Source organism: Plecotus auritus (assembly GCF_963455305.1).
Source record: "Plecotus auritus genome assembly, chromosome: 5".
NCBI lineage: Eukaryota > Metazoa > Chordata > Mammalia > Chiroptera > Vespertilionidae > Plecotus > Plecotus auritus.
In genome coordinates, this window is record NC_137776.1 from 37419090 (window position 1) to 37443171 (window position 24082).

General features: G+C 56.2%; 1 protein-coding gene across 1 annotated transcript in view; it reads left to right on the top strand.

Annotated features, from left to right (window-relative positions):
- Positions 1-24082, top strand: part of TWIST2 (twist family bHLH transcription factor 2) — a gene marked incomplete at its 5' end in the record, with an annotated part of 40190 nt that overhangs the window by 15372 nt on the left and 736 nt on the right. The window lies entirely within an intron of this gene.

Below are 24082 nucleotides of genomic sequence, written 5' to 3' on the forward strand. Positions count from 1 at the left end.
TTTAGAGGGCCCAGGGGACGCGACGAACCTTGGGTTGTGTAGCATTTAGAGTCTGCTGGTTTGGAGTTGATCTTCCTGCTGCGGTATTAGGAATGCATTCCTCCTCACCCACAGACCCTTCACTCCCTTGAAATGTGTGCTGAAAGTAATAAGCAGACTTAATGCTCTCGATCCATAAGGAGCACTCCCCCACCCACACGCCAGTGAGTGAGCAAATGTGAATCCCGAGAAGCGAACATTTCCCATCACCACGTAGTGCCCAGCGGGGGCAGAAGGCCCTTCCTCCTGGCCTGTCTCTCGGGCCCTGCTCACAGCCAGGCACGTGTGCAGGGTCGCAGGAGAACCCTGTTTCCCTAACTACAGACAGAACTTACGCTGTGTCTGTGATACAAACACATGCTATCTCTTGTGACGGGACGTGCCTGTGTTGTATAATTCCCTGGCTGCCCTCTGGGGGACACTCCTGGCAACTTGGGGCTCCTGGGTTTGCTGAGAGCAGAGTCAGCCTCATCTTATAGGGCCTTTTCCATCCTAGAAGCCAGTGGTAGTTTGCAGAAAGGGAGCTATGAAATTGGAAGAACACACCTGAATTGCTCTCTGCCAGAGGTGGGGTGTGGGGAGAGAGAGAGAGAGAGAGAGAGAGAGAGAGAACGGCCATAGTACCCCCTAGCAGGGGGCAGAGATACATACGAATCTGGGTGGGGGGGTGTTTTGGGGAGTGAAATGCTGTGCACTGTGTGATGTTATCTCTTCTGCCATACACACACACATACACACACACACACAAACATACACACACACACATGCACACACACACTCATCAAACACCCATTTCTCACCAGGCTGTATGTGGTGACTTTGGGAGTGGGGGCAGCACCTGGGACCATGGCCAACCTGAGCGAGCCCTGGATCCTCAGCCATCGTTACTCCATCACGCCATCGCTCGGCTGTCCCTTGGGAGACAAAAGGTGCCATTTCCGGGCGGGCAGCAGAGCAGCCTGGTTGTAACTGTCTATGAGACAGTGCGTTCTGAGCTTGGTGATTCTGCAGGACTGGGGCTCCCCCACTGGCTCCCCGGGCTTGACAGTGGAGGCATGCACTGAGTGATTGTCACAGAATGGACAGGGCATATTCTGAGGGCTCAGCAAGTATTGGGGGACCCCCTGCGTGCCAGGCACAGTGCGTGAACTTACAGTCATTAAATCCCCAAGACAGTCCAGCGACAGGGGTAGGGTTATTCATGGCCTTTTCTAGAGGCAGGTATGGGTCTCAGAGGGTTCGTCATGCATCAGGCTCAGTCCAGGTGTCGACGGGTGTCTGGGCTGGGATCCACCTATGCCCTCCGACTCCGTGGTGGTGCCTCCGCCACTACCCAGCCTCCAGGATCCTGTGCCCGCCATGTGCTCCCAGGGGAGACTGATGTTTGCAGGGTACTGTTGGTTTGGAGATGCAGGGCATAAAGAAGGACCACATTCGATGACCCGTCGGGGCTGCAGCTGCATGCTCTGCCCCTCAGGCCCACCTGCCAGGTGATGGAAGAGGTGAGGTGTGATGAGGCTGTGATGGATGGTGGTCCTGGTGGTGCAGGGACATGGGGGATACACATGCCCGACAATTTAGGTTGTTTCCCACAGGAGGGGGCCAGAAAGACATGGGTATGTGCAAAGCTCACTCAAAAAGTGAGCAGCGTGGCCTTGTTTATACAGGTTGGGGAAGCATTTCAAGGGAGGCGAGGATGGCTCTTACAGAGGGATGTCACAAGAAGCCCTGGCGCAGGCCACCGCTGCTTACTGTGGGGATGGCTTCCTGTTCGGAAAGAACGGTCTGTCTGGGCTCTTGCACAGGCATCAACAGCAAACACACTCAAATGGGGCTGCAGCACCCTTCGGATGCCTGTGCATCAAAGAACACGGTGAACAGAGCGGAAAGGCACCCTACTGACTGGGAGGAACTATTTGAAAATCGTGTGGCTGAGATGGGGTTCATACCCAGGAGATAGAAGAAACGTCTGCACTTAACAAAACCCCCAATAATCTGATTCACAAATGGGCAAAGGACTGGAACAGACATTTCTCCAAAGATCTACAGGTGGCCGACACGTGCGTGAAAAGGTGCTCAGCATCACTGATCATCAGAGAAACGCAAATCGAGCGGCAGTGAGCTGGCACCGCACACCTGTTAGGATGGCTGCTGCCACAAGACAGAACACGGGTGTGAGGAGGGTGCAGAGAAACGAGCCCTGTGCGCTGCAGGCGGGAATGCACGTGGCGCAGTCGTGGGGGGAAACAGTATGGTGATTCCTCCAAAACGTAACAATAGAATTACCATGTGATCTGGCAATCCCACTTCTGGGTGTAAACCAAAAAGAACTGAACTCAGAGTCTTTGGAGAGATACTTGTGCACCATGTTCATAGCGGCATCATCCCAGAGGTGGAAGCAACCTCACTGGCCATTGAGGGTCGAATGGATACATTGTGGTCCATTTGCACAATGGAGTAGTATTAGCCTTGAAAAGGGAGGAAATTCTGACGCAGGCTACAGTATGGATGCCCCTGCGGACATCACGCCGAGTGAAATAAGCAGGCACAAAAGGACAAATACTGTATGATTCCACTTACAGGCGGTACCTAGAGAAGTCAGATTCGTAGAGACAGGTGGGGTCAGGGGGAATGGGGAGTTGTGCAGATGTTTGATTTTGCAAAATGAAAAGAGTTTTGGAGATTGATGCACAACAAGGTGAATATTAACAATATAGAACTGCACCCTTAGCAATGGTGAGGATGGTAAATTTTGTGCTGTGCGTTTCTTGCCATTTAAAAAATGTTAGGGGTGTTCTGAAACCCCCTGAACCAGAGATCTGTACTAACTGAAAGAGGAACAACTTGGGGAGTGGGTCTCCACCACGGGTCCTGCCTGCCCCAAGCTAGTGGTATTACATCCTCCTGAAGGTCCCTCCCTGGGGTCCTGGGTCAGTTCTGACAGTTCAGGGCGAACTTTTGGGCCCTTAAACTTGGAGGCTGGCCCAGGCATGGGCCATTCTGGTGCTCATTTGACCCTAACACCAAGGGGGTGGGAGTTCTCTCGCCGTGATGGGATTCGTATACAGCCCTGAGTATGCCGGGTTCCCAGTACCTGCTGATTGGATGTGATGCTCACACATTTCAAAGAGAAGGCTGAGGCTAACCCTGGTGCCCATGCGCATGTTTGTGTTTGTCTGCATTTAGATTTCATAACTTTTTGGCTAATCCTATGGAGGGAAGGAGGATACTCTCTCTTTTCTAAGAATTGGGTTCAATGCCTATTAATCTGATACAGATATGTGTCTTCAAGGTCATTCAAACAGAAGGCTTCAGGACTGTGAATTTTGTTTTCGAAGCTGAGTTACGAAGCAGCATGTGCCTGGGGGAGGGTGTCCTCACAGGTAGGCAGGCACACAGTAGAGGCCCAGGCCCTTTTGGCACCCAGGCAGCTGGCTGGACAGATGGCCAGTGGTTCCCAGCTGCAGACGGACATTGCGGAGTTCCTGGATGTACGGCCCGAAGCCCACACTCCGTGGGGTTAGAGTCGCTGGTGTTGTGCATGTGCAGGAAGCCTGCGTTTGTCCTCCTAGTTGGCTGCCCGGTCCCCAAACCCTTGCTGGGAATGAGGATGCCGTGTGCATGGGCTCAAAACTGCTGGAAACCCAAACGCGCTGATCCACATTTCTTCATGGGAAAGGAACGATTCACTTGTGTTCTACATCGAGTTGAGATGAGGTCCATGTCTTGGAGACGTTAGGGACTGGTCTGGGAGACTCCGGGCCGAGGCAGGATGGCAATGGGTGGGTCATCTTCCCAAATTAGGAGTCCCCGAGGCCGGTAACCAGGGGATTAGACACTACCATTTTCCCAGGAAAACGCAGCAACTTGGGGAACACAGCTGCCCAGACTCTTTCATTAAAATCTGTGTGTTACGAAGTCCAGAAAATGGAAACCTGATTTGCTTAAAAGTCTGGACTCTCCTGCTGTTTACCTTAATTGCACACGCAGGAGTCCTCTTCAGTCTCATGTTACTGGGGCTCACAAGGTCCAATGTAGTCACTCGATATTCCTCTTTTGCAAAGGAATGGGGGAAATGTAAGGGTGCAGGCCCAGGGGCATCTACCGGGAAGGCTGAGCTTCCGCGATGGGGTGTGGTGGTTAGACCATAGCCCATGGGCTTCTTCCCTGCTCCGTGCCAGTCCCCACCAACCCCCGCCCCAGTCCATTTCCAACAGCCAGAGCATTTGTCTAAGGACCAAACCGTGGCCTTTCGGTCCTCTCCTGAAGAACCTACAGAGGCTCCTCTCCCGATGAGGCTGAGGTGAGCATCCTTTAAATGCCCTCAGGTGGGAGGGTTGCTTGCCCTGGGCTCCCCATAGCACCAAGTTCAGGTGAGCCTGCAGGAGTGGGAGTCTGTGTCTCTCTCGCCCCCACACACTGGACCCCTCTCTGTGGAGCACCTGTCCTCACCCGTGGAAAACCTGTCTGGAATATAAGAAGGAATTGAAATGAAGGAAGGATGACAGAGTGGACCCACCTCGAGTGGATTTGTTTCCTCTAACTACCAGAAGACTCAGGAAACAATGCAGAAAATGTGAACTACATCTGTGGCTCCCCACCTCTTAAATGCTTTCAGACCTTGGTCCAACCCTGGTCCTGATGGGACATCTGGAGACCGTCACTGTCTCGGGCTGCAGGGGACCGAGCTCTGTCTCTGCTCTGGATGGGACACGGTGGACACTTGGCCCCTGGCAGAGCCCTGAGGACAGATGAGCGGGAAGGACCAGCTGCAGGTCTTAGCAGATAGGAAGGCCACTTCCAAGACTCCCTGACAGTGCCGCCCACTGTAATAGGCCCCTTTCTGTGCCTCCAGCGGCCTCCTCTGCGGGGAACATTTATTTACCCAAAGGGCAAAGAAGAGAAAATTAAGCAGCCGATACAGCCAAGCATTCTAATAGAGGGAGCATCCCGTTGCTGCCTTTCCGGTTGGTGCTTGTCTGTTAGGAAACCACAGAACCGCGCAGCACCTGGAAGCAGGGGGTGGTGGGCTTGCAGTGAGCTGGACGTTCACAAACACACGGGCGCCAAGAAAATGCTGTGAACTTTGGCCCCCTAACCCAGGTCACTGCAAGGCCGTCAATCAGGTCAGACAAATTCCCCCGTTGTTGGTGTTAGTCACTCGGTCCAGTTTCTGGGGGGTCACAGATTTCTCCCCTGCCCCCAAGTACCAAAATAAATAAATAAATAGATGGAAAGGTTAGCTCCAGAGCCTTGGCAGAGACCCCTGGAATCGTGCAGCTGAGTGTTTACTTCAGGAGATTCTGATGCAATAGAGAAAAATAAATGAGACCAGGGAACCCGTTTCTGGTGGGGCTTCCCCATCTGGCAGGGCTGCAGGAGGGCACCAGGGTGCAGGGGTGGAGTCTGAGGCCCCCAGGCAGGCCAGGGTCAACTCCTCGCCCACTTACTGCCTATGGGCACAGGGCCAGCAGCCTGCCTCTGCCCTGCCCGGGGGGGGGGGGGGCATGGGAGGGTCACCAGTGCCATCCAGGAGGTGCAGCAGCAGCTGAGCCCTCGCCATATGGAAATTAGGTCGGGCACCCAGACAGCCTCTGCAGGGGCACAGGGGGCTCCCGGTGGCTCATAACTTTCCTTATGTAAGAGTTTTGAAATTGGGCAGAGCAAAGCCTAGGAAAAAATGACTGCAGTGTTTCAGGAACTGCCTCCTGGAGCGACCTGAGGCTCCAAGGCTGTCCTGTCTGTGATGCCCTCTTCTTTCGAGGGCCATCCGGGCAAGTAATTTGGCCCCCTGGGTGTCACCCCCCCCCCCCCCCACCCCAGGGGACTGAGGAAAAGCCCTTCCCTTTGGGGACAGTCCCAACACAATGAAACCAGTTCAGAGAAAAGAAAACCTCTCAGAGTACTTGTTATAGTTATGATTCCAAAGCCTGTTGATGTTAAAAAAACAAACAGACCCATTTCCTAGGAACTTAGATCAAATTCTAAGTAAAGTATAAAAAGAATAAATAAATTCAGAAGCACAGGCACACGCAAGGAGGTTTTATTATGGACGACAAGAGGAGTTTAGCATCCAGGTACCTGGGCCAGGGTTTTGACACGCTGGCATCGTGTCGGAAGTGCTAAAATTATTCATAATCTTCTCCTGAATTATGCAACCTGGTTCATCCACCATCAAAACAGGAAATAAACATAAGTATCTCGGCAGATGCTGAAAATGCCTGGCCACGCCCCTTTATCAGAGCCCACCTGACACCTGTGGACAGCCCCACTGGCCTTTCAGAATCACACACTTAAATGCCCCCCAATGTTCTAGTCTAGGGCAGTGGTCGGCAAACTGCGGCTCCCGAGCCACATGCGGCTCGCAAGCCGTGGTTTGCCGCTCTGTTGACTAATGAGTTTGGCGACCACTGCTGTAAGGCATTACCCTCACCCAGAAGTTTTGACTTCAGGTTAAAGACATTAGTACATTATTAAAATGTTTTTTAAGTGTTTTTCCCTAAGGCAGTGGTCGGCAAACTCATTAGTCAACAGAGCGGCAAACCGCGGCTCGCGAGCCGCATGTGGCTCGCAAGCCGCAGTTTGCCGACCACTGGTCTATGGTTAAATAGCAACGCGACTACAAACTAATTGCAGAGCGTCATGGGAACAAGGAGTGGGGCCTCGGAGCTGGCTCAGCCGTGGAACCCCATGTTCCCCCTGTCCCTCAGGCGCCCTCCGGGGGTCCTGGCCTGCAGGGACACGGCGCCCCCTGTCTGGGATGCTGGCAGTGCAGGTGGCAGCTTGATCTGTTTTCCAGGTGAAGTCTCAGTCCCAGGTGATGTGGAGTTTGTTCCTTCAGGAGGTAACACAGATGAACCATGTCTCCGGGGCAATAGCGACTGCACGGGTTTAACGTGCCCGCGGCCTGGGGCCCCTGAGGCGTAGGCAGGTTTAGTGGCGAGAAAGGGCGCTGGGCCACCCGTGGGGGTCTGTGCTCTCAGCTGGAAACCCCGTTACGCTCTCCTTAGGGCACCGACCACTGTTAGGAGCCCACTTTCCTTTTCAATGTTTCATTTACATGCTCACGTTGGAGGCTGCGGTACGAATCCGCCTACTACACACGCCAAGTGAAGGCACGTCGTCCTGTAGAAGAGCTGAGACACCCAGGGAATGAGAAGTGAGGCCGTGATTAGAGCAGAATTCTCACCGTGTAACAGCGAGTGGCAGTGTGTGGCAGAGGCAGGAGGGTGGCCATCCTGGGTGGGCACATTCCTTCCCAGCTCCCTCCCGCTGAGCCTGTGTGCTCCCATCAGGCTGGGAGAGTGTGCGCTTCATGTCCTCGGGTTGAGACCAGCAGTCAGGGCTCTATGGGACTGGGGGGTGGGGGGACACAGAGCATCAGAAAGGGTTGCTGGTTGACCAGGTGACCGTCTCTGCAGATGCCCAGGACTGTCCAGGTTTGTTCCTGTCCTCCGAGCCTCATTATTCACAGTGCCCCTTCTGTCTCAAAAGCGTCTCACTTTGGATGCTGCATCATGTGGTCTCCTATCCTGCATAAGCAGGTGCACGTGTGCCCACACACGCACATGCACACGTGTGCATGCACGTGCACATGCACACACACACACGGCCATTCTCCACAAGGGAGGGGTGCATTAGAAGCACTCCCGGAATTTTTCTCTCTCTGCCCTGCCATCGTCCCCATCCACATGCCCAGCTAGGGAGGCCTGTGCTGAAAATCACTCCCTGTGACTCTCATGGGCTGCCCCCAGCCAGGGGCTTGACACGACCCACTGGCCGTCCTGGGCCAAGCACCAGCCCCTGGCTGTGGTCATGCCATAGCCCTGTGGCCTTGGCCCCGTCGGCAGTGCCTGTGGGAGGCACACTGGACTCAGAGAGGGGCTGAGGGTCAGGTAGGGCTTCCTAGGGCAGGTGACACTCGACCAAGCACTGGAGGTGAGAGAACGTTCCCCACAGAGGGAGGAGCAGTGATGACCTTGAATGTGATTCTTGTTGGTGGAGGGCCTGCTAGTGGCCACAGAGGCCTCCCCGTTGGAGACAGACTGGTGACTCAAGGCCCCAGGGTAGGGCGTGCAGTCCCCCAGGAGGGTGTGTGCCCTGTGGGCAAGAAGCCTCTGACTTTGATCAGAGCCCTGGGGCCACCAGCGTGTTAGGGCGTGGGGAGAAAGGGTTCATCACTGTTGTTATTAATATAATTATTATTAATCAGATGAGCAGTGGGCACTGCTGTCACCTCTTACCAGTAGCCCTGGCTGAGTGTGTTTGTCATCTAATAGGGGGTTCGTGGAGAGCAGAGTGAGTCCCCCACCGCTGCTCATTCATTCATTCATTCATTCATGCCCTCAGCCGGCCAGGCACAGCGACCTGGTCCCCAGCAGCAAGGAGAATTCCTGGCGGGCTTCTGCCAGGGCTGCTCTCTGTCCCTGAGCTGGGTGGCTCCCTCTCCTGGTAGTGAGCACTCCCCATCTCAGCTGAGTACCCTCAGCAGCGAGGTCTGAGCACGGCCCCTGTCTGCACTCTGTGCAAGCGGCAGTGGAGTTCTGCGTCTGTGAGGTGTATGTAAGGCAATGCTTGCTGGGGAGCCTCACAGCTCTCAGGTGGGAGCTCCAGGCACACAGGGAGGGGGAGGGGGAACCACCCACCATCCACATAAACACACACACACAGTCTTGCTTAGGGGCACACAGCAAGTCAGGATGTAAGCCCAGGCCCAGCTCTGAGTCTCGGTTCACACACCAAGCCTTAGTGCTTCCCTTTCGCTTGCAGCAGCCACCCAGGTCCCCCAAGCCACAGGCACTGTCTTGAGGAACTCAGCAGCTCAGTGCCCCGAGAGTGGGAGCCCGGGCCTTGCTCCGGCCTGTGTCGCCATGGCCTCCTCCCCGGGCGGTAACCAGGATGGCAGCTGGATTGCACATCAGCACTCCACGTCCGTGCTGTGGCCTGAGCAGAAATGCAGGCGCCGTGTCCTCCCCGTGCCAGTGTGCCCGCCTCGCATGTGTGAATTTAATTTGGGCTAACACTGACTCATGTTATTACAATTTCAGAGCCACTCGGTCCAGCCTCCGATTGGTCTTCTGAGACGGAAGCCACCGACACTTCAGCTCAGCTTCCTCCTTGCTCAGGCCTCTGGCCACGGAGTTAATGATCTGTGAAAACACTTAAGTTCATGAGGAAAACTCCTTGAAAGGAGCAAATTAGTTTGTCACTCACACATCCATCTTGTCCCATGGTGAGGGAGCTGGCTGAGAGCACGCTCGAGTCCTGTGCGGGATAACTCAATTTCAGGGCTCCGCTGAGACCAAAGCTTCTTTCTGCAAAGCAGAGGACACTTTCTGAGGAGCCCTTCAGACACCCGTGACCGTCCCGGCAGCTCAGAGCCAGGGCCGCAGCGATGGCAGCTCAGGGACAGGTAGACTCGGTGCAGGTGTGCGCCCAGATGGGCAGGCTCCCAGGTGCCGAATGCCTGTGCCCTGCTGGGTGTGAAGGCAGTTCCTGACATCTTTGCCTCGCGTTTGACCAGCCACGTGCCCTGGGGTGGTCCGGCCAGTGCGGCCCCAGGAGCAGAGCCCGAGACCGTGTAAGCAGAATGTCTATCAGTCAGAGCTGCCCCGAGTGCACACGGTCGTCCCATCCTGAGACCTTGAACCCCGAGGGTGTTCAGACAAGGCTGGACCACCTCTGGTCAGCGTGGCCCCAGAGGCACCAGGCAGGAGGACTTCTGTCGGGATGGATGTGACCATGTCCCCCCAGCCTCCGTTTTCCTGCTGGTTCTCCTGGAGACCTGAGCCAGGCTTGTGTGTGTCTGGACCTCCCTCTTTTGCTCTGTCCTCCCTCCTGTGGTCCGGAGGGGCCTCGGAGGAAGCACAGCGGCTGTGGGGGTCCTGGTCTGTTACGAGGACAGGTCTGGAGACTGTTTCCTCCACGGTCACCCCTGTGAAGCTAGAGACCGGGAGCACTGTGGGGCCGGCACAGCCCCGCCTCGGTGGAGACGGGGCCTTCGCCACGTTACTCATTTTAAAATTCTTTGCTGATTTGAAATCCACTCGAGCTCGTTTATGCAGCTGCTACTCTCTGAGGAGCTGGGCTGGCTCACAACATTAAGCAGGAAAAATAAGGAGAGAAACACAGAGAGCGAGGGAGAAGGGACAGGACGCAGCAGCTGAGGGAGCAGAGGTGCCAGCCTGCCCTCTGCCCCTCACCGGCCTTTACTGCTTGTAGGAGGAGGAAGATGGGACTTTGAAGACGGAGCAGGGACAGCGTCCAGCATTTGAGCGGAAGAGTTTTCTGGAAGCCTGGCCAGGGAGGAGCTGAGCGCACAGAGGGTGGGATGAGCTGTGTCCCAGCTCCAGGCGACAGAGAGGCCAGGTGATGAGGAGACTCTGCCTCGTGGGAAGGGAGGCAGCTTTCAGGAATGAAAAGCTACGAGGTTCTGGGCGCTGGTTTCCCCGCTCAGGACCGCGACCTTTCCCTGCTTTGGATTTGCAAGCCTTCGGGAACTGAGGGCCCATAAGTGCCGAGCGCTCAGCGAGGCTGGGAGCAGAGAGAAGTCTGGTTTCAGTCTGTCGCAGGGAGGGAGGCATTAACCGCGGGCGGTCCTCCCTGGGGTTGGTCTGAATCCCTTCCAGCCTCCTGTTCCCTTCAGAACTCTTTCCGTTAAACCAGGCCCCTTCCCATGAAGGACTGTGAGGACTCAGGGTGCCGAGCACCTCCTGGGGAAATGGGTCTCACACCTTTAACCGGTTCTTGAAGGAGATTTGTCAGATGCCAGCTGCACCCCCAGACAGAAGGTGTGGGCGAGCACTCAGATCTTGAGATTCTAAAAAATTATGAGACCCCCCTCCCCAGGACCATGGAGACCCCTGAGCCATGTCCCCCACTTCTACCTGGGAGAGTCCAGTTTGAGGATGAGCCGTGACCAAGATCACTCAGCCAGCAGGTGGCAAAGGGGCTTAATCTGGCCTGAAGGCACCTGCCTTGGCCAAGAGCCTCACACCTGAGGGCGAGTTCTCAAAGTGGAGTCCTGAAGGTGCTCCCCTCCTCCGCCTGGCCACGCCACTGGTGTCCAGATGGAACCCCCAGGCAAGGGTGAGATCAGTGAACAGGGAGGGGAGGCGGGGGCACCGCAAGGGGACACAGCTTCTCTGTTGTCCATTGCTCAGAAGGGGAAAGCTGAGAGGCTCAGGAGGCTGAGGAAGGTTCTGATGGGCCAGGACGGACCCCGGACAGGGGTCCAGACAGGGCCACCAGACAGGGCTGGGGGGGTGGAGGGTGCACAGCACCCTGGTGAGACAAGGCTGAGGCTGATTGGAGCATCACCTGTATTAGAGCTAGAGGCTGAGGTAAGAGGTGCCCGGTCAGGCAGACTCACCCCAGTGCTGGACCAAGCAGGCCTCCCCCCAGGCTTGCGTGGTGGGGAGCCTGCTCCCTGCAGTCGCTCCTGCTCCTCAGGGAAGATGCCAGGGCTAAGTCCAGCACACTGCTGTCTCCCAAGTTCACCATGGGGCTGGTCCGGCTCCCCTGGGTGGCGTGATACAGGCCAGAGCCTTCAGCAGCTGTGCTTCCTCCGTGGAGGAAGACGCCCCTGTGTCGGGCCTTCCTGCAGAATACACATGGAGACAGGCCACCTGAGAAGCTCAGCACATCCGGGGTCCGTCCTGGCCCATCAGAACCTTTCTCAGCATCCCGAGCCTCTCAGCTTTCCCCTTCCGAGCAGCGGACAGCAGAGAAGCTGTGTCCCCGTGCGGTGCCCCCGCCTCCCTGGTCTGCAGCTCGGCCTGCCAGGAGGGCTGTCGGAGGGCATGCTGCTGGACGGTAAGGTCCCTCCCCCGGGTGTGGGCCCTCGGCCCCACCCCCGCCCTCCCAGTGCCCTGCCCAGGTCTGTTCTGTGTAGCTCAGGCTGAGAGGGGGAGACTGAAAAGCTGGCCTCCTCAGGTATATTGTGCACATTTGTCCAAGGGAAGAACACAGCCGAGTAATGAATTTCCTGACCCTGCCTCTCTGGCATTCTTAGTGTCTGTGGCGTCAGCCCATAGCCCGGCAGGTGTCTAGACTGGGCACTGCCCCTCCTAGGTCTTGTGGGTTGGTGCCGGTGGAGCAGGTGAGATCTGTTTGGTGGTGTTGAGGGCGATGGTAACAGTTCACCATGGAGATCGCCTAGTGTCCTGCAAACCATAGTGTAAATGCCCTGCACAGCCTGGGGGGTGGAGGGTGTGTCACTGGGACACTGCAGGGTCATTTCCAAAAGGGAGCCCTGGTGCTCCCACACCTTTGAAGTATGTCTGTGGCCTCAGCTTACCAGTGACCTCCCCATTAAGACACAAATGTGAGTGGACCTTATTCCAAAGACCAGCAAGACCGCGCCCTCTTTTACTGCCCGCCAGGACCTCCTCAGGGGTCGGGGTCCCTGCTGCTCGTGAAGGGGCTTTAACCCCTGCGCCCCTGTAACTATTCAAGGCCACGGCTTTACTTAGTGTTAATTATGTCTTGAGCTCAACAACTAAAATGCCTGGAACTCAAGCTACACTATATGGGGAGCAAGTGGTTTCTTTCCGCATCCATTGTTTCACTACAACATTTTCATTCATGGTTCCCCAGTCCCTACTACAAGGTCTGGAGGAGAATTCAGTTTCATCTCAGAAGATGCCACAGGGTGGCTGGTGCTTTAAAGATAAGTGCCGTGTAGGTGGCAATCCGTCATCCAGCCCTGGGTTCCCCTGGCTCGTAACTGGGAATGCGAGCCTGCGGACTGTTCTCTGAGCCTGGATGTTGCTCCAGGCCACCTTCTTGGTGTGAAACACCTTTAGTCCACGGTGACTGGGTGACGCAGGTCAGAGGGCAGGCAGGAGGGGTGTGGCATGGAGGGTCATGCGTGGTCAGCAAGAGGCCTGCTCTCAGCCCACATTCCCAGCAGCAAGAGAAGCTTCTGTGGGAGGGAGGTTTCAGGTGACCTGCCCATGGCTGTGTGAACCAAATGGTGCCACTATAAGCCAGTGGGGACTCTGCCAGCCCGAGTCCTGAGTGACTGTGGAGCGGAAACGAGCAAGAAGAATGAGCAGACGAAAGGTGACCCTTCTTAGACAAGAATGTGTGTGTGTGTCAGGGGGGGTGGTATATGTGAATGTATATTCATATGTGTAATATATGATGTTTGATATATGCACACAGACATGTGTACACTATGTATATAAAATATAAATACCAAGTATCTATAAACACCCAAGGCACCGAGGCCACTGCCCACCTGTCCTGCTGTGCCCACCCTGTGTTTCCTGAGTCCACAGCAGGCTCCATGCACACCCGGGAATGACAGACATTTGTGGTGGAGCAATTGCCTTTCAAAGAAAACTCTGTTTGTATTTATACCATAAAATCAGGCTATGTGAGTTCTTTAAACTGCAGCGTATGAGTCACCCAAAACCCAGTGAAGTCGGTCCCTGTGGCACAGAGCAGGGTCTGGTCCTGCTCCCACCGGTGGCCACACTGCTGACCGCTGCTGAACCTGAGCGTTCACTTCTGACTCCTTAACGCTGAGTGAGCACCCACCTTGTGCAGGTCCTCTCTGACCTGCCGGGCAGTTAGGACCAGCCCATCTCATAGATGAGAGAGGATAGCCCAGGGAGACAGGACCAGCGGTGGCTCAGACACTGACCACAGATCTGCAGGATGTCCCAGCATCTGGCCTGGGCCACACCCCCTGCAGCAGAGCAGCGGCCTCCAGAGCCAGGAGCCGGCACATGTCAGCACCTCCTGGCATGACACCTGACACTGGGGAACGGTTTGTTTGTTTTCGGAGGCTTTGCTCCCACAGTCCTCAGCGGGGAGGAGCTAAGAGCCAGTGAGTCACAGGCCTGTGACACAGACGAGCGCCCTCTCAATGCCACACAGCCTAGGAGACGGCCCCCCTCGGGCTCCTGTGGAACGTGAGCTCGCGCATCATTCCTCAGCGTGCCACTTTCTGTAAGAACTCTCTGTTTAGGAAAACACTGAGTGTTTCAGGTGTTGTTGTTTCTTTACTATTAAAAAAATTGAAAACAAAATAAATTCCATAAGATTCTTTTAAATAAACTGTAATTTGTAAATGTAGGGTTTTAACCCAGGAATATTGAGCCTTTTTAAATTGAGCAAAAACGAGCACAATTCTGTGTCTCTTTACTTGGTCCTGGGGCTGAGCATGCCGTCTGGGGCGAGAGTATTACTCTAAACCAGCTGTGGGCAAACTACGGCCCGTGGGCCGGATCCGGCCCGTTCGGCTGTTCTATCCGGCCCGCGGAGCCGAAAGAACGGAGGGTTCTCTTGCTCTCCCCTCCGCTCCTTTACTTTGAATTTATATTAGTTCACACAAACACTCCATCCATGCTTTTGTTCCGGCCCTCCGGTCCAGTTTAAGAACCCATTGTGGCCCTCGAGTCAAAAAGTTTGCCCACCCCTGCTAAACTCTCGAGTGGCGGTCACAGCTGAGGGGACTCCAGGGAGCATCTGCACCCGGGGACCCGCCCTCCCCAGATGAAGCCACTCAGCCCACCAGAGTCAGGTCACCAGGCCAGCCACACAGGCAGCCACAGTGCACGCTCACACACAGGCAGCTGACACGCAGCACCGAGGGAGGGAGGTGACGCTGCAGGTCACTGGTGCCGCGAGCCCACCCCCCTCACAGATCCTTCTAGATTCAGTGCAGACAAAGGATGCCGCTCAGTTGCTTGCATTTGTGTTTCATGAAATTAGAAGCTCCAATCTCAAAAGCAAAATGCTGGGAGGTACAGGTTTCTTTTGGGAAGCATCTGATGGACATTGCTTCGGGGAGAAAATATCTAACCCATTTTTCAGAGGCAACACCAGCCTCCTCTGCTTTAAGGTGAGCATGGTTCACCCCGACCGTCTGAGGGCAGGGACTCCTGGGAGGCCCCACGGCTGACGGGGTCTCCCGGTTAACACCACAGGGAGCCTTCCTGCTGGGTGGTCCTGCCTGTAGACCAGGGGGGCACCTCTACGGCATTCTTCTCAGTAACAACTTGGGTCTCACTAGCATAACTATGCAGGTCTCGAGGCTGGCCTTGACTTCTCTGTCTGCTGTCCCTGAGCCCTGGGGGCTCCCAGGTGTTTGAGGTCATCTGGGGCTGAGTTGGAGGGTGAGAGGAGCAGTCTTTCAGATACCCTTCCCCTGACTGATCTATGACCACCTCGCCCCGCCCGCAATGAGGAGGGCCAGAGATAAGACAAGATGGAAATTCAAAGGTTGGGGCTCGGCTTGGCTGGCTGATGGCTCCTCACTCTGGGAGTGCTGGGGCCTGGAGGAGAGGTGCCTGCACGCTTTCCAGGAGGAATGGCCCATCCAGTAAGCCTCACTGTCCTCAGAGTCTGCGCTGCCTCTCACTCTCCACATTGGCCCTAGACAGCCCGGCATGCTTATTCTGTGGCGCTCACCATGGTGTCCTCTGTCTGAATCAGCAGGAGAATCAGACTAAAGTGTCTTTAGTGCAAGGGTGGGAGGTGGGACGCTGGAATTTATCAGCAAGGTTTGTTCATGGGCTATTTGTCCATTCCTCTTCCGCTGGTCCGTCAAGCTGATCATTTCTCCATTCTTCTTCAGCTCTTGTTTGTCGTCATGCTCATTCTGACTTACGTCCTCAGGTGGAGGGTGTCCCCTGTGCCCTTGGAGCCCATCCTGCAGACTTGCACCGCTGCCCTTGGGACCCCAGGGCCTTGGCTCCAAATGAACACTTGCCAGGTCACCACCAGGATAGCTGGTCCTTTCCTGGCCTGGACACTGACTACCCGCAGCCACACCACCTGTCGGGCGGGGTCGTTCTTTCATCCAGTTCTTTCATTCATGCTTCTTAAAGCCACTTTTACCTGAACTGGGCAGAGCCTGAGTGCGTGATAGTTGATTGCTATGTATGACATGTTTCCCAATGGAGAGCAGTCTTAGTCACATGGGGCTGAAGTTTGAGAGTATGAATGGGCTGAAAGTAATAATCCAGAGCTTGGGAAGGAGGGGTCTTGTCCTTGTTGCCAAAGGGGTGGGCTGGCTAAGCCCCCAGCCACCCAAGAACTGGGGTATCGCAGTGCCTGGAAGTAGACCCTCCACGCCAGGGCCCACTTTTCTAAATCAACCACATCTCAAGCGTCTGCTGCCACCAGGATTCCCAGAGATCTCTGGGGCTGGGAAGTGGATCCTGGCAGGATTCTTTCCAAAGCTCAGTCAGGTGTCTGCATTCTTCTGAATATGCATGGATATACGCAAATATTTCAGAAGTAGCATGCTTTATCTGGGTCATTCGAACAAAAGAGTGCCTGATAAAATAGATGCAGGTATAGCCGTTTTGAATTTTAAAAAGTGCTTACCTTTCTGGGGCTACTTTTGGGAACTGAAGCTGGAGGCAGTGGTGGAGTGCTCGTCCTCAGAGCACTACAGGGAACAATTTCCAACTCCCTTTTTCTTCATTCACAGGAAATAGTCTCAGAGATGTCCTTCCACACATCGCAGACTCTGTGCCCCCCATGAGAGATGGGTGGCCTGCTTCAGACAGGGGCCCTGGAGCTAATGCCCATCTTGTTGCCCCCTGCTGTGTTGCCGAGAAGCCTGCCCCTCCCGAGCTCGGTGTGTCCTTGCTAAACATGTGGGGGGTGAGGGTGCCTCCTGCAGGAGGTTTTTGAGAGCCTTCAGTGAATTCCATATAAAGCGCATGGGGCCTGGCACGCAGGGTGGGCGGTGTGGGCCACCATCAGTCCCAGTTCCTGGCACCCTCACTGTCTCTCTACGCGTATGGAAGACTGTTCCCAAGGGGCCCAGGCTCCTCATTGCCCAGTTCAGGTCCTGTCTTCCCCTCTGAGGGCGGTCCTCCCTCCAGCAGGGGGCACTGCCAGCCAGCTGTGCATGTGCCCCTCACTGACTGTGGGCAGCCTCCCCAACATCCTCTCCCTCTGGTGCCCCTGAATGTCTCTACCCCCAGTTCTGTCGGGGCGGGGTGCATCAGTCTCCCTCACAAGCTGCCTCTGAAGCCCCCACCCTCTTCTGGGGCCTGTGCTGTACATCCTGCTGAGGGCATCCTGAAAACACCGACAACCCGCCCCACCAGCAAGGCTCTTGTTATTCCCCCCAAAGCACCTTCTCTCTTATCCCTTTTTGTTCCTGGGGTCACGACCCCTGAGTTGCCCCAGCCAGGCCCCTCGGCCACCGCAGCTGATTCTCCAGCATGCTGTTGCCTTCCTGAGGCCCTCAGCCCCTTTCTCCTGGACCACAGCCGGGGCCGCCCTGCCCAAGGGCCGCGGGTCCTCGCCCTCCTGGCCACCCTGGGTGCGCCCACAGCTATCTCTGCAGAGCAGACCCGAGCCGGCCAGAGCCCCTCGCACTTTTCACAGCCTCGATTGTCTTGTGGGGTCCTGCCAGGTTCTGGCCCTCCCAGGAGACCCTGCTCCCCATTACCCCCAATCCTAACCTTCCTCCAACCCTTACATGTGCCCTGTGCCTCACCTCTGCCCACAGGCCCTTCACCTGACAGCCCCGGACCAGGCGTCCTGGAAGAGCCAGCTGCCACCCGAGCCTGCGTAGAGCTCTCCCAGCCCCTGGAAACTTAACTGGTGCCTCCTCTGTGCTTTTGTCATGCACCTTTTTATGCCTTCACGCGAACATCGCGTGGTGCCATAGTCACTCACATCGATGACACACATTTTATAGCGAGATAGTCGTAGCTATTGTGAAACTTATTGTAAGTTTCCCATTCTTGTTAGGATACGTGACTGTGACTCGCCGACCTTGGATCTCTTGAGCCAACCCTGCTGTCCCTGGGAGCAGGGTGTCTTCTCGTTTGTTTGCTGTGGGAGGTCAGGCCCCTGGCGTGGTGCTGTGTGGCAGGTGCTGTGGGAGGTCAGGCCCCTGGCGTGGTGCTGTGTGGCAGGTGCTGTGGGAGGTCAGGCCCCTGGCGTGGTGCTGTGTGGCAGGTGCTGTGGGAGGTCAGGCCCCTGGCGTGGCGCTGTGTGGCAGGTGCTGTGGGAGGTCAGGCCCCTGGCGTGGCGCTGTGTGGCAGGTGCTGTGGGAGGTCAGGCCCCTGGCGTGGCGCTGTGTGGCAGGTGCTGTGGGAGGTCAGGCCCCTGGCGTGGCGCTGTGTGGCAGGTGCTGTGGGAGGTCAGGCCCCTGGCGTGGCGCTGTGTGGCAGGTGCTGTGGGAGGTCAGGCCCCTGGCGTGGCGCTGTGTGGCAGGTGCTGTGGGAGGTCAGGCCCCTGGCGTGGTGCTGTGTGGCAGGTGCTGTGGGAGGTCAGGCCCCTGGCGTGGTGCTGTGTGGCAGGTGCTGTGGGAGTGAAGACAGCCGTTGGAGAGGAGGCATTCAGACTGCCCAGGGCCAGCTGACCTGCGTTCTGGGGTGACTCCACCCCAGCCTGGTGACCAGGGGTAAGTCACCACCAACCCCATCTCTGAAACGTCATCATCCGATGACGGCGGTCTTCAAAGGCACTTCCTGCCCCACCTACTGAAGTCAGCCCTGCAGGGTGACTGCTTATCTCATCCTCTCCCACCCTGAGTTATATGTGGGAGCTGAATTTAGCGACACCTGGTGAAGTAGCTCGCTGGTGGAAGGAGTTCCGGCTTTGGAGGCCGCGTCCGGGAAGCGGCGGCTCCCCTGCTATCTGCTTACTCAGGACTGCAAGCCTCGCTATCTCGAAACCCATTTGCAGCGTCTGTGACTCACGGAGAAGAGATGGGAAGGCCTGGCCCGGAGGAAGGTGGGACGGGTCAGCACCGAGATCTCCAGCGCCAGCGGGAACGCGGGCTTCCTGCCCAGCTCCCTGAGATCCAGCAGCTCGCCCGGAACGCCTCGGGTGGGGTCTGCAGGGCGGGTCTCTCTGAGGCAGGGACACTGCGCGGCACCAAGGAGAGGAGACCCGCTGGTCCCCCAGAGGCAAGCTGCCTCTCCCGGCTGTTCTCAGGCTGACTCCTCCTTGGCAGACAGGCCGTTCCAGGCACAATCAGCCTGACTCACCGAAGCCGAAGCCCAGCCCAAGGAGAGAGAGAGAGAGAGAGAGAGAGAGAGAGAGAGAGAGAGAGAGAGAGAGCGCCCAGCTTCCAAGTGGGCGTGAAGCTCTCCCTCCCCGCAGGGGCAAGGCCAAGATTCTGCTGCAAGCCACCAGGGAGCCATAGAAAAGCAGCCTTGGCATCGTAAACATGGCCATTGCACACAGGACTCCTCTTTCTCACGCACGGATGGCGGGAGCTGGGGTCACGGCCTGAGTCATGGGGCCAGGGGACAGGGACAGCCTGTCCTTGCCTGCTCTCACCCTGCCCGCCAACCCAAGGGGGCATAGGTAGGTAGGTAGGTAGGTAAGCACGGGCCAGTCGCGGAAGCAGAGGGTGCAGAGAGCTCAGGAGCTTGGTAGCACCGGCACACATGGGCACAGTTCCCGGGCACACACCAGTGCCGGCCTCAGAGCAGCCCTCCTGAGAGTCACCAAATGCACCGGAGCCACTGGTCCTGGAGACCCGGTCACCTCGAAGCTGTGCAGCGCGGCAGCCTAGGGCATTTCCTGCAGGCTCAGCAGGCGCCCATCACCCGCTGAGTGTTCTGGGAGCTTTGCGGGTGGGATGAGGGCATCCCGCCCCCTCAGCCTTTCTCTGGAAAGCTGGGCCCTCCGGAGGGCACTGAGGTGGGCCTGAGGAGGAATGGACAAAGGACAAACTTTCCTCCCCGGGGAGACGTAAGTCAAGCAGCAACTGGCCTTGTGAGGTTACTTCATTTTTACAAGGTGCCTCCAATGGCTGTGCCCTGGCCACTTTGTCCCGGCTCCTTCCCTCCCTGGGAGTGGGGGGGGAGGGTCCCTAATCTAGAAGTGGTCCTTGAACCCAAGAGTGGCTGTCAGGCAGGACGCTCTGGTCTCTCTCTGTGGGCCCCTGTGCCTTTTTGGAAAGAGTCAGACAGAGGCCACTGCCAGGTGAGTCTCAGGCCAGTGAGGGTCACGAGGCCAAGGCTGCACATCGCGGCCCATGGTGCTCTGCAGAGCGGCCCGGCTCTGATTGTTACTTTTTCTTCAGGGTCTGTTTCACTGCTTGGCTCCCGTCATTTCTACCTCCATAGTTGGGTTATTTCTAAAAAGCCCTTTTCTTGCTTCCTGCTTGTTCCTTTTCTTTCAAAGCAGATTCTCCTCAGGTTGTGGGCGCAGACCCCTCTGGCTTCTCCCAACAATAAATGCCCATTATTGCCACCTCTACTTGGCACCTTCCCTTGGCTCCCCGGAGGCAGCGGGAGCCCAGGAGTTGGGGGCTCTTGTTTTATGGGTACTGAGAAAGCGGGGAGAAGCCACAGGTGGTGGCAAGAGCAGACTGGCAGCCCCTTTGCGTGAACTGGGCAACTCCAGGGTCTTTGGAGGCAAAGACTCCATCCCTCTCCATGCGGGCAATGCCCTAGCCGCCTGCTCTGTGCTCTGGACGATGGTCACACCCTGTGGGCACTTCCTGGCCGCCCTATCCCCACCTTCCACCTTCCTGTCTTCAATGGCAAAGTCTCGTGTGTATGTGTGTGTGTGTGTGCATGGGCTTCTGTGTGTGCACACTCGCTGTGTCTGGAAGAGACCTCATGTCTATGCCCATCACAGCCCTTATTCCCTACCTGCCTCTCTCTCTCTCTCTCTTTCCCTCTCTCTCTCTCTCTCTCTTTCCCCTCCCCCCCCTCCCCTGAGGATATTTTTCCCATTGCTTTTCAGAGAGAGGGGAAGGGAGGGAAGGGAGAGAGAGAGAAAGAGAGAGAGAGAGAGAGACATGTGAGAGACACATCGACTAGCTGCCTCCCGCACGCACCCCACTGGGGGCAGGAGCGAACCCACAACTCAGGTACGTGCCCTTGACCAGGAATCAAACCCAATACCTTTTGGTCTGAGGGCCGATGCCCTAACCACTGAGAAAACTGGCCAGGGTCCACCTGCTTCTCTTGACAGTCCAACAAAGTCCAAGGTGCTGTAACCCTTTCTTTTCTGGTTGCAGGGTCACACCTGCACTTTCTTTTAAATGTTGTCACTGCCTGCCTATGTTCTAGCTGTTTCCCTGCATGTTCTTCTCCCCTGCTAGTCCTTGGGCGTGTGTCTGAGCTTTTTAAACAAGGAATGGCATTCCTGGCACACAGGCACATGATCGGTCCTCAGTACATGTTGGAAAGATGGGTGGATGGAAGGAAGGGGGAGAGCGATCGAGGGAGCGCGGGGACTGGCTATAGGAACCTGGGTGACTGGTTGGATAGGTAGATGGGTGAATGGGTGGATGGATGGAAAGCCTCATAGTAAACCCTTTCCCTGTAAGCCAAGCCCGGCCTCACTTTCTGGAGAACGGCATTGATGTTTCACTCCCTGTGTCAGGTCCTGGGGATGCAGAGTTGAGTAAGACCCGGCAGTCTGGTGTGGGGGAGGTAAAGGCTCCAGCTCCGTCCACCGCCCCCTCCTGGCTGTCAGGCAGACGTGGACGCACACGCACAGGGTTTCAGGTGGCTCTCATGCGTGGGAGGTGGCCTGGGCCCAGATGGTTTACATTTGTTGCTGAGAGCGCTGTCCATGTCAGTAGACATGGCCGGGGTCAGGGTGACATCGAGGGGCCGGGCCCCGAGGCTGTCAGTCGGGAAGACTAATGAACCTGCCGCTCATCTCTGCCCGGGCCCCGCGCCCCCACGGGCTTGTGGAGCCAACCGTGAGGCCCACCACTGCGTGGGGACGGCCTTGTCATCTCTGGCTTTTCGCGGATGAGCCTGCATTTCCCCGTGGAGGGTTGGGGCAGCTCATATAGCAGAAACCTGGTGATGCCCCGCCCACCGGGGAAGGGTTCCACTGAGGCTTCTCCAGCCCCCATTAATTATCTAATACAACCACGTTCTCCAGGAGAGCAGCTGGACTCCCTGCCCAGTACCACTTAAAAAGGCTTCAGATTCGGAATGCTCTGAACTGGGAAAAGGAGCGTGTGTGTGTCTCTGTGCTCACGAGGTCTAGAGAAGATGTCTGAATCTCTTCAGACCTTTGTCTTCGTTCAGCAAAGGTTCTAGACTTCCCTGAGGGTGTCAGTGTGGAGCTCGGGGTTCCACGGGAGGAAGCACACCACCGGCTGCCCTCAGCTGAGCAGCATCCGGGTCAGACCGACACTCACACTGACACACACTGACACATTCACACTGATACACTCACACTGACAGACACACTCATTCACACAAACACACACTAACACACACACTGATACACTCACACTGACACACTCACACTGTCAGACACACTCATTCACACAGACACACAGTGACACTCTGACACACACTGACACACTCACACTGATACACTCACACTGACAGACACACTCATTCACACAGACACACACTAACACACACACTGATACACTCACACTGACACACTCACACTGTCAGACACACACATTCACACTGACACACTCACACTGACACACACTGACACATTCACACTGATACACTCACACTGACAGACACACACATTCACACAGACACACAGTGACACCCTGACACACACTGACACACTCACACTGATACACTCACACTGACAGACACACTCATTCACACAGACACACAGTGACACCCTGACACACACTGACACACTCACACTGATACACTCACACTGACAGACACACACATTCACACAGACACACAGTGACACTCTGACACACACTGACACATTCACACTGATACACTCACACTGACAGACACACACATTCACACAGACACACAGTGACACACTGACACGCACTGACACACACTGACACACTCACACTGATATACTCACACTGACACACACTCACAGGGACACACACTGACACACTGACACACTGACATACATTGATACATTCACACTACACATGCTATACATTGACACTCACACTGACACACTCACACTGATACACTGACACACTCACACTGACACATTCACACTCACACAGACACATATACTCACATTGACATTCTCAACACTGACAGACACATACACTCACACGAACACACACTGACACACTGACACACTCACACTGATACACTCACACTGACAGACACACACACACTCACACGAACACACACTGACACTCACACTGACACACTCACACAGACACATTCACACACACAGACACATATACTCACACTGACATTCTCAACACTGACAGACACATACACTCACACGGACACACACACACTCACACATTCACACTCACAAACGCACTGCTGAGGACGTCGCCCATCACTGTATCTTTACACATCTCATCCCAGGACCTGGGGTGCCTCTCCTTGACTTCTTGCCCCCGCCACCCCTCCCCACAGCAAACTCCTCATGATGGTCTGTCTCCCACCTCCTCCTTGGTGAATCCATTCCTGACTTCCATCTCTGTCCCCCAGCCCCCACCCTAGCCACTCTGCAGACCTGTGGGTACTTAGATCCACAGCCAACTCCCCCACACACCTCTGGGTGAGGGCACATACACCTCGCATCGGGTCACCCCAGAGCCAGCATGGCCCAGTGCAGAAAGGGCCTCAGGGATCTTCATGAATGGCCCGCCTCCTTTGGGGTCTGATGGTTACGTGTGTGCCAGTCATGGAAGTGAGTGCTGTGTGCACCAGCCTGAGGGTGGGCACTTCACTCCCGAGGGCTCACAGGCCAGGCTTGTAGGACCCCTACTAAGCTCAGGCCCCCTGGGAGCAATGATGCCACACAGCAGGGTTGGACACAGGCTGGCCGGACTGGGTGGTCAGCCTGCAGCCCCCAACAGCAGGCAACAGGTCAGGGGCCACAGTCATCTCATTTCCCTGGATCCTCACCTCCCCCCTCACCACCCCCCTCACTTGCTGGCCCACCTCACAGTCTCACGTCATTGGGGAGCCTGCAGGGGAGAACCCTTCAGTGGGTGCAGGAACTGAGGGTGTTGGTGGGGACAGTGCTTGGCCTGGGCCCCTGGGTGCAGGTCAGCAGCTTGCAGATGCCTGGTGGCCCTGACTAGGCCACCTGTTCCAGCTTCTGCTGGGGAGGACGGGAGGAGGCACCTGTCCCGTCCTGTCCGGGCCCCTTGATGGGAGGT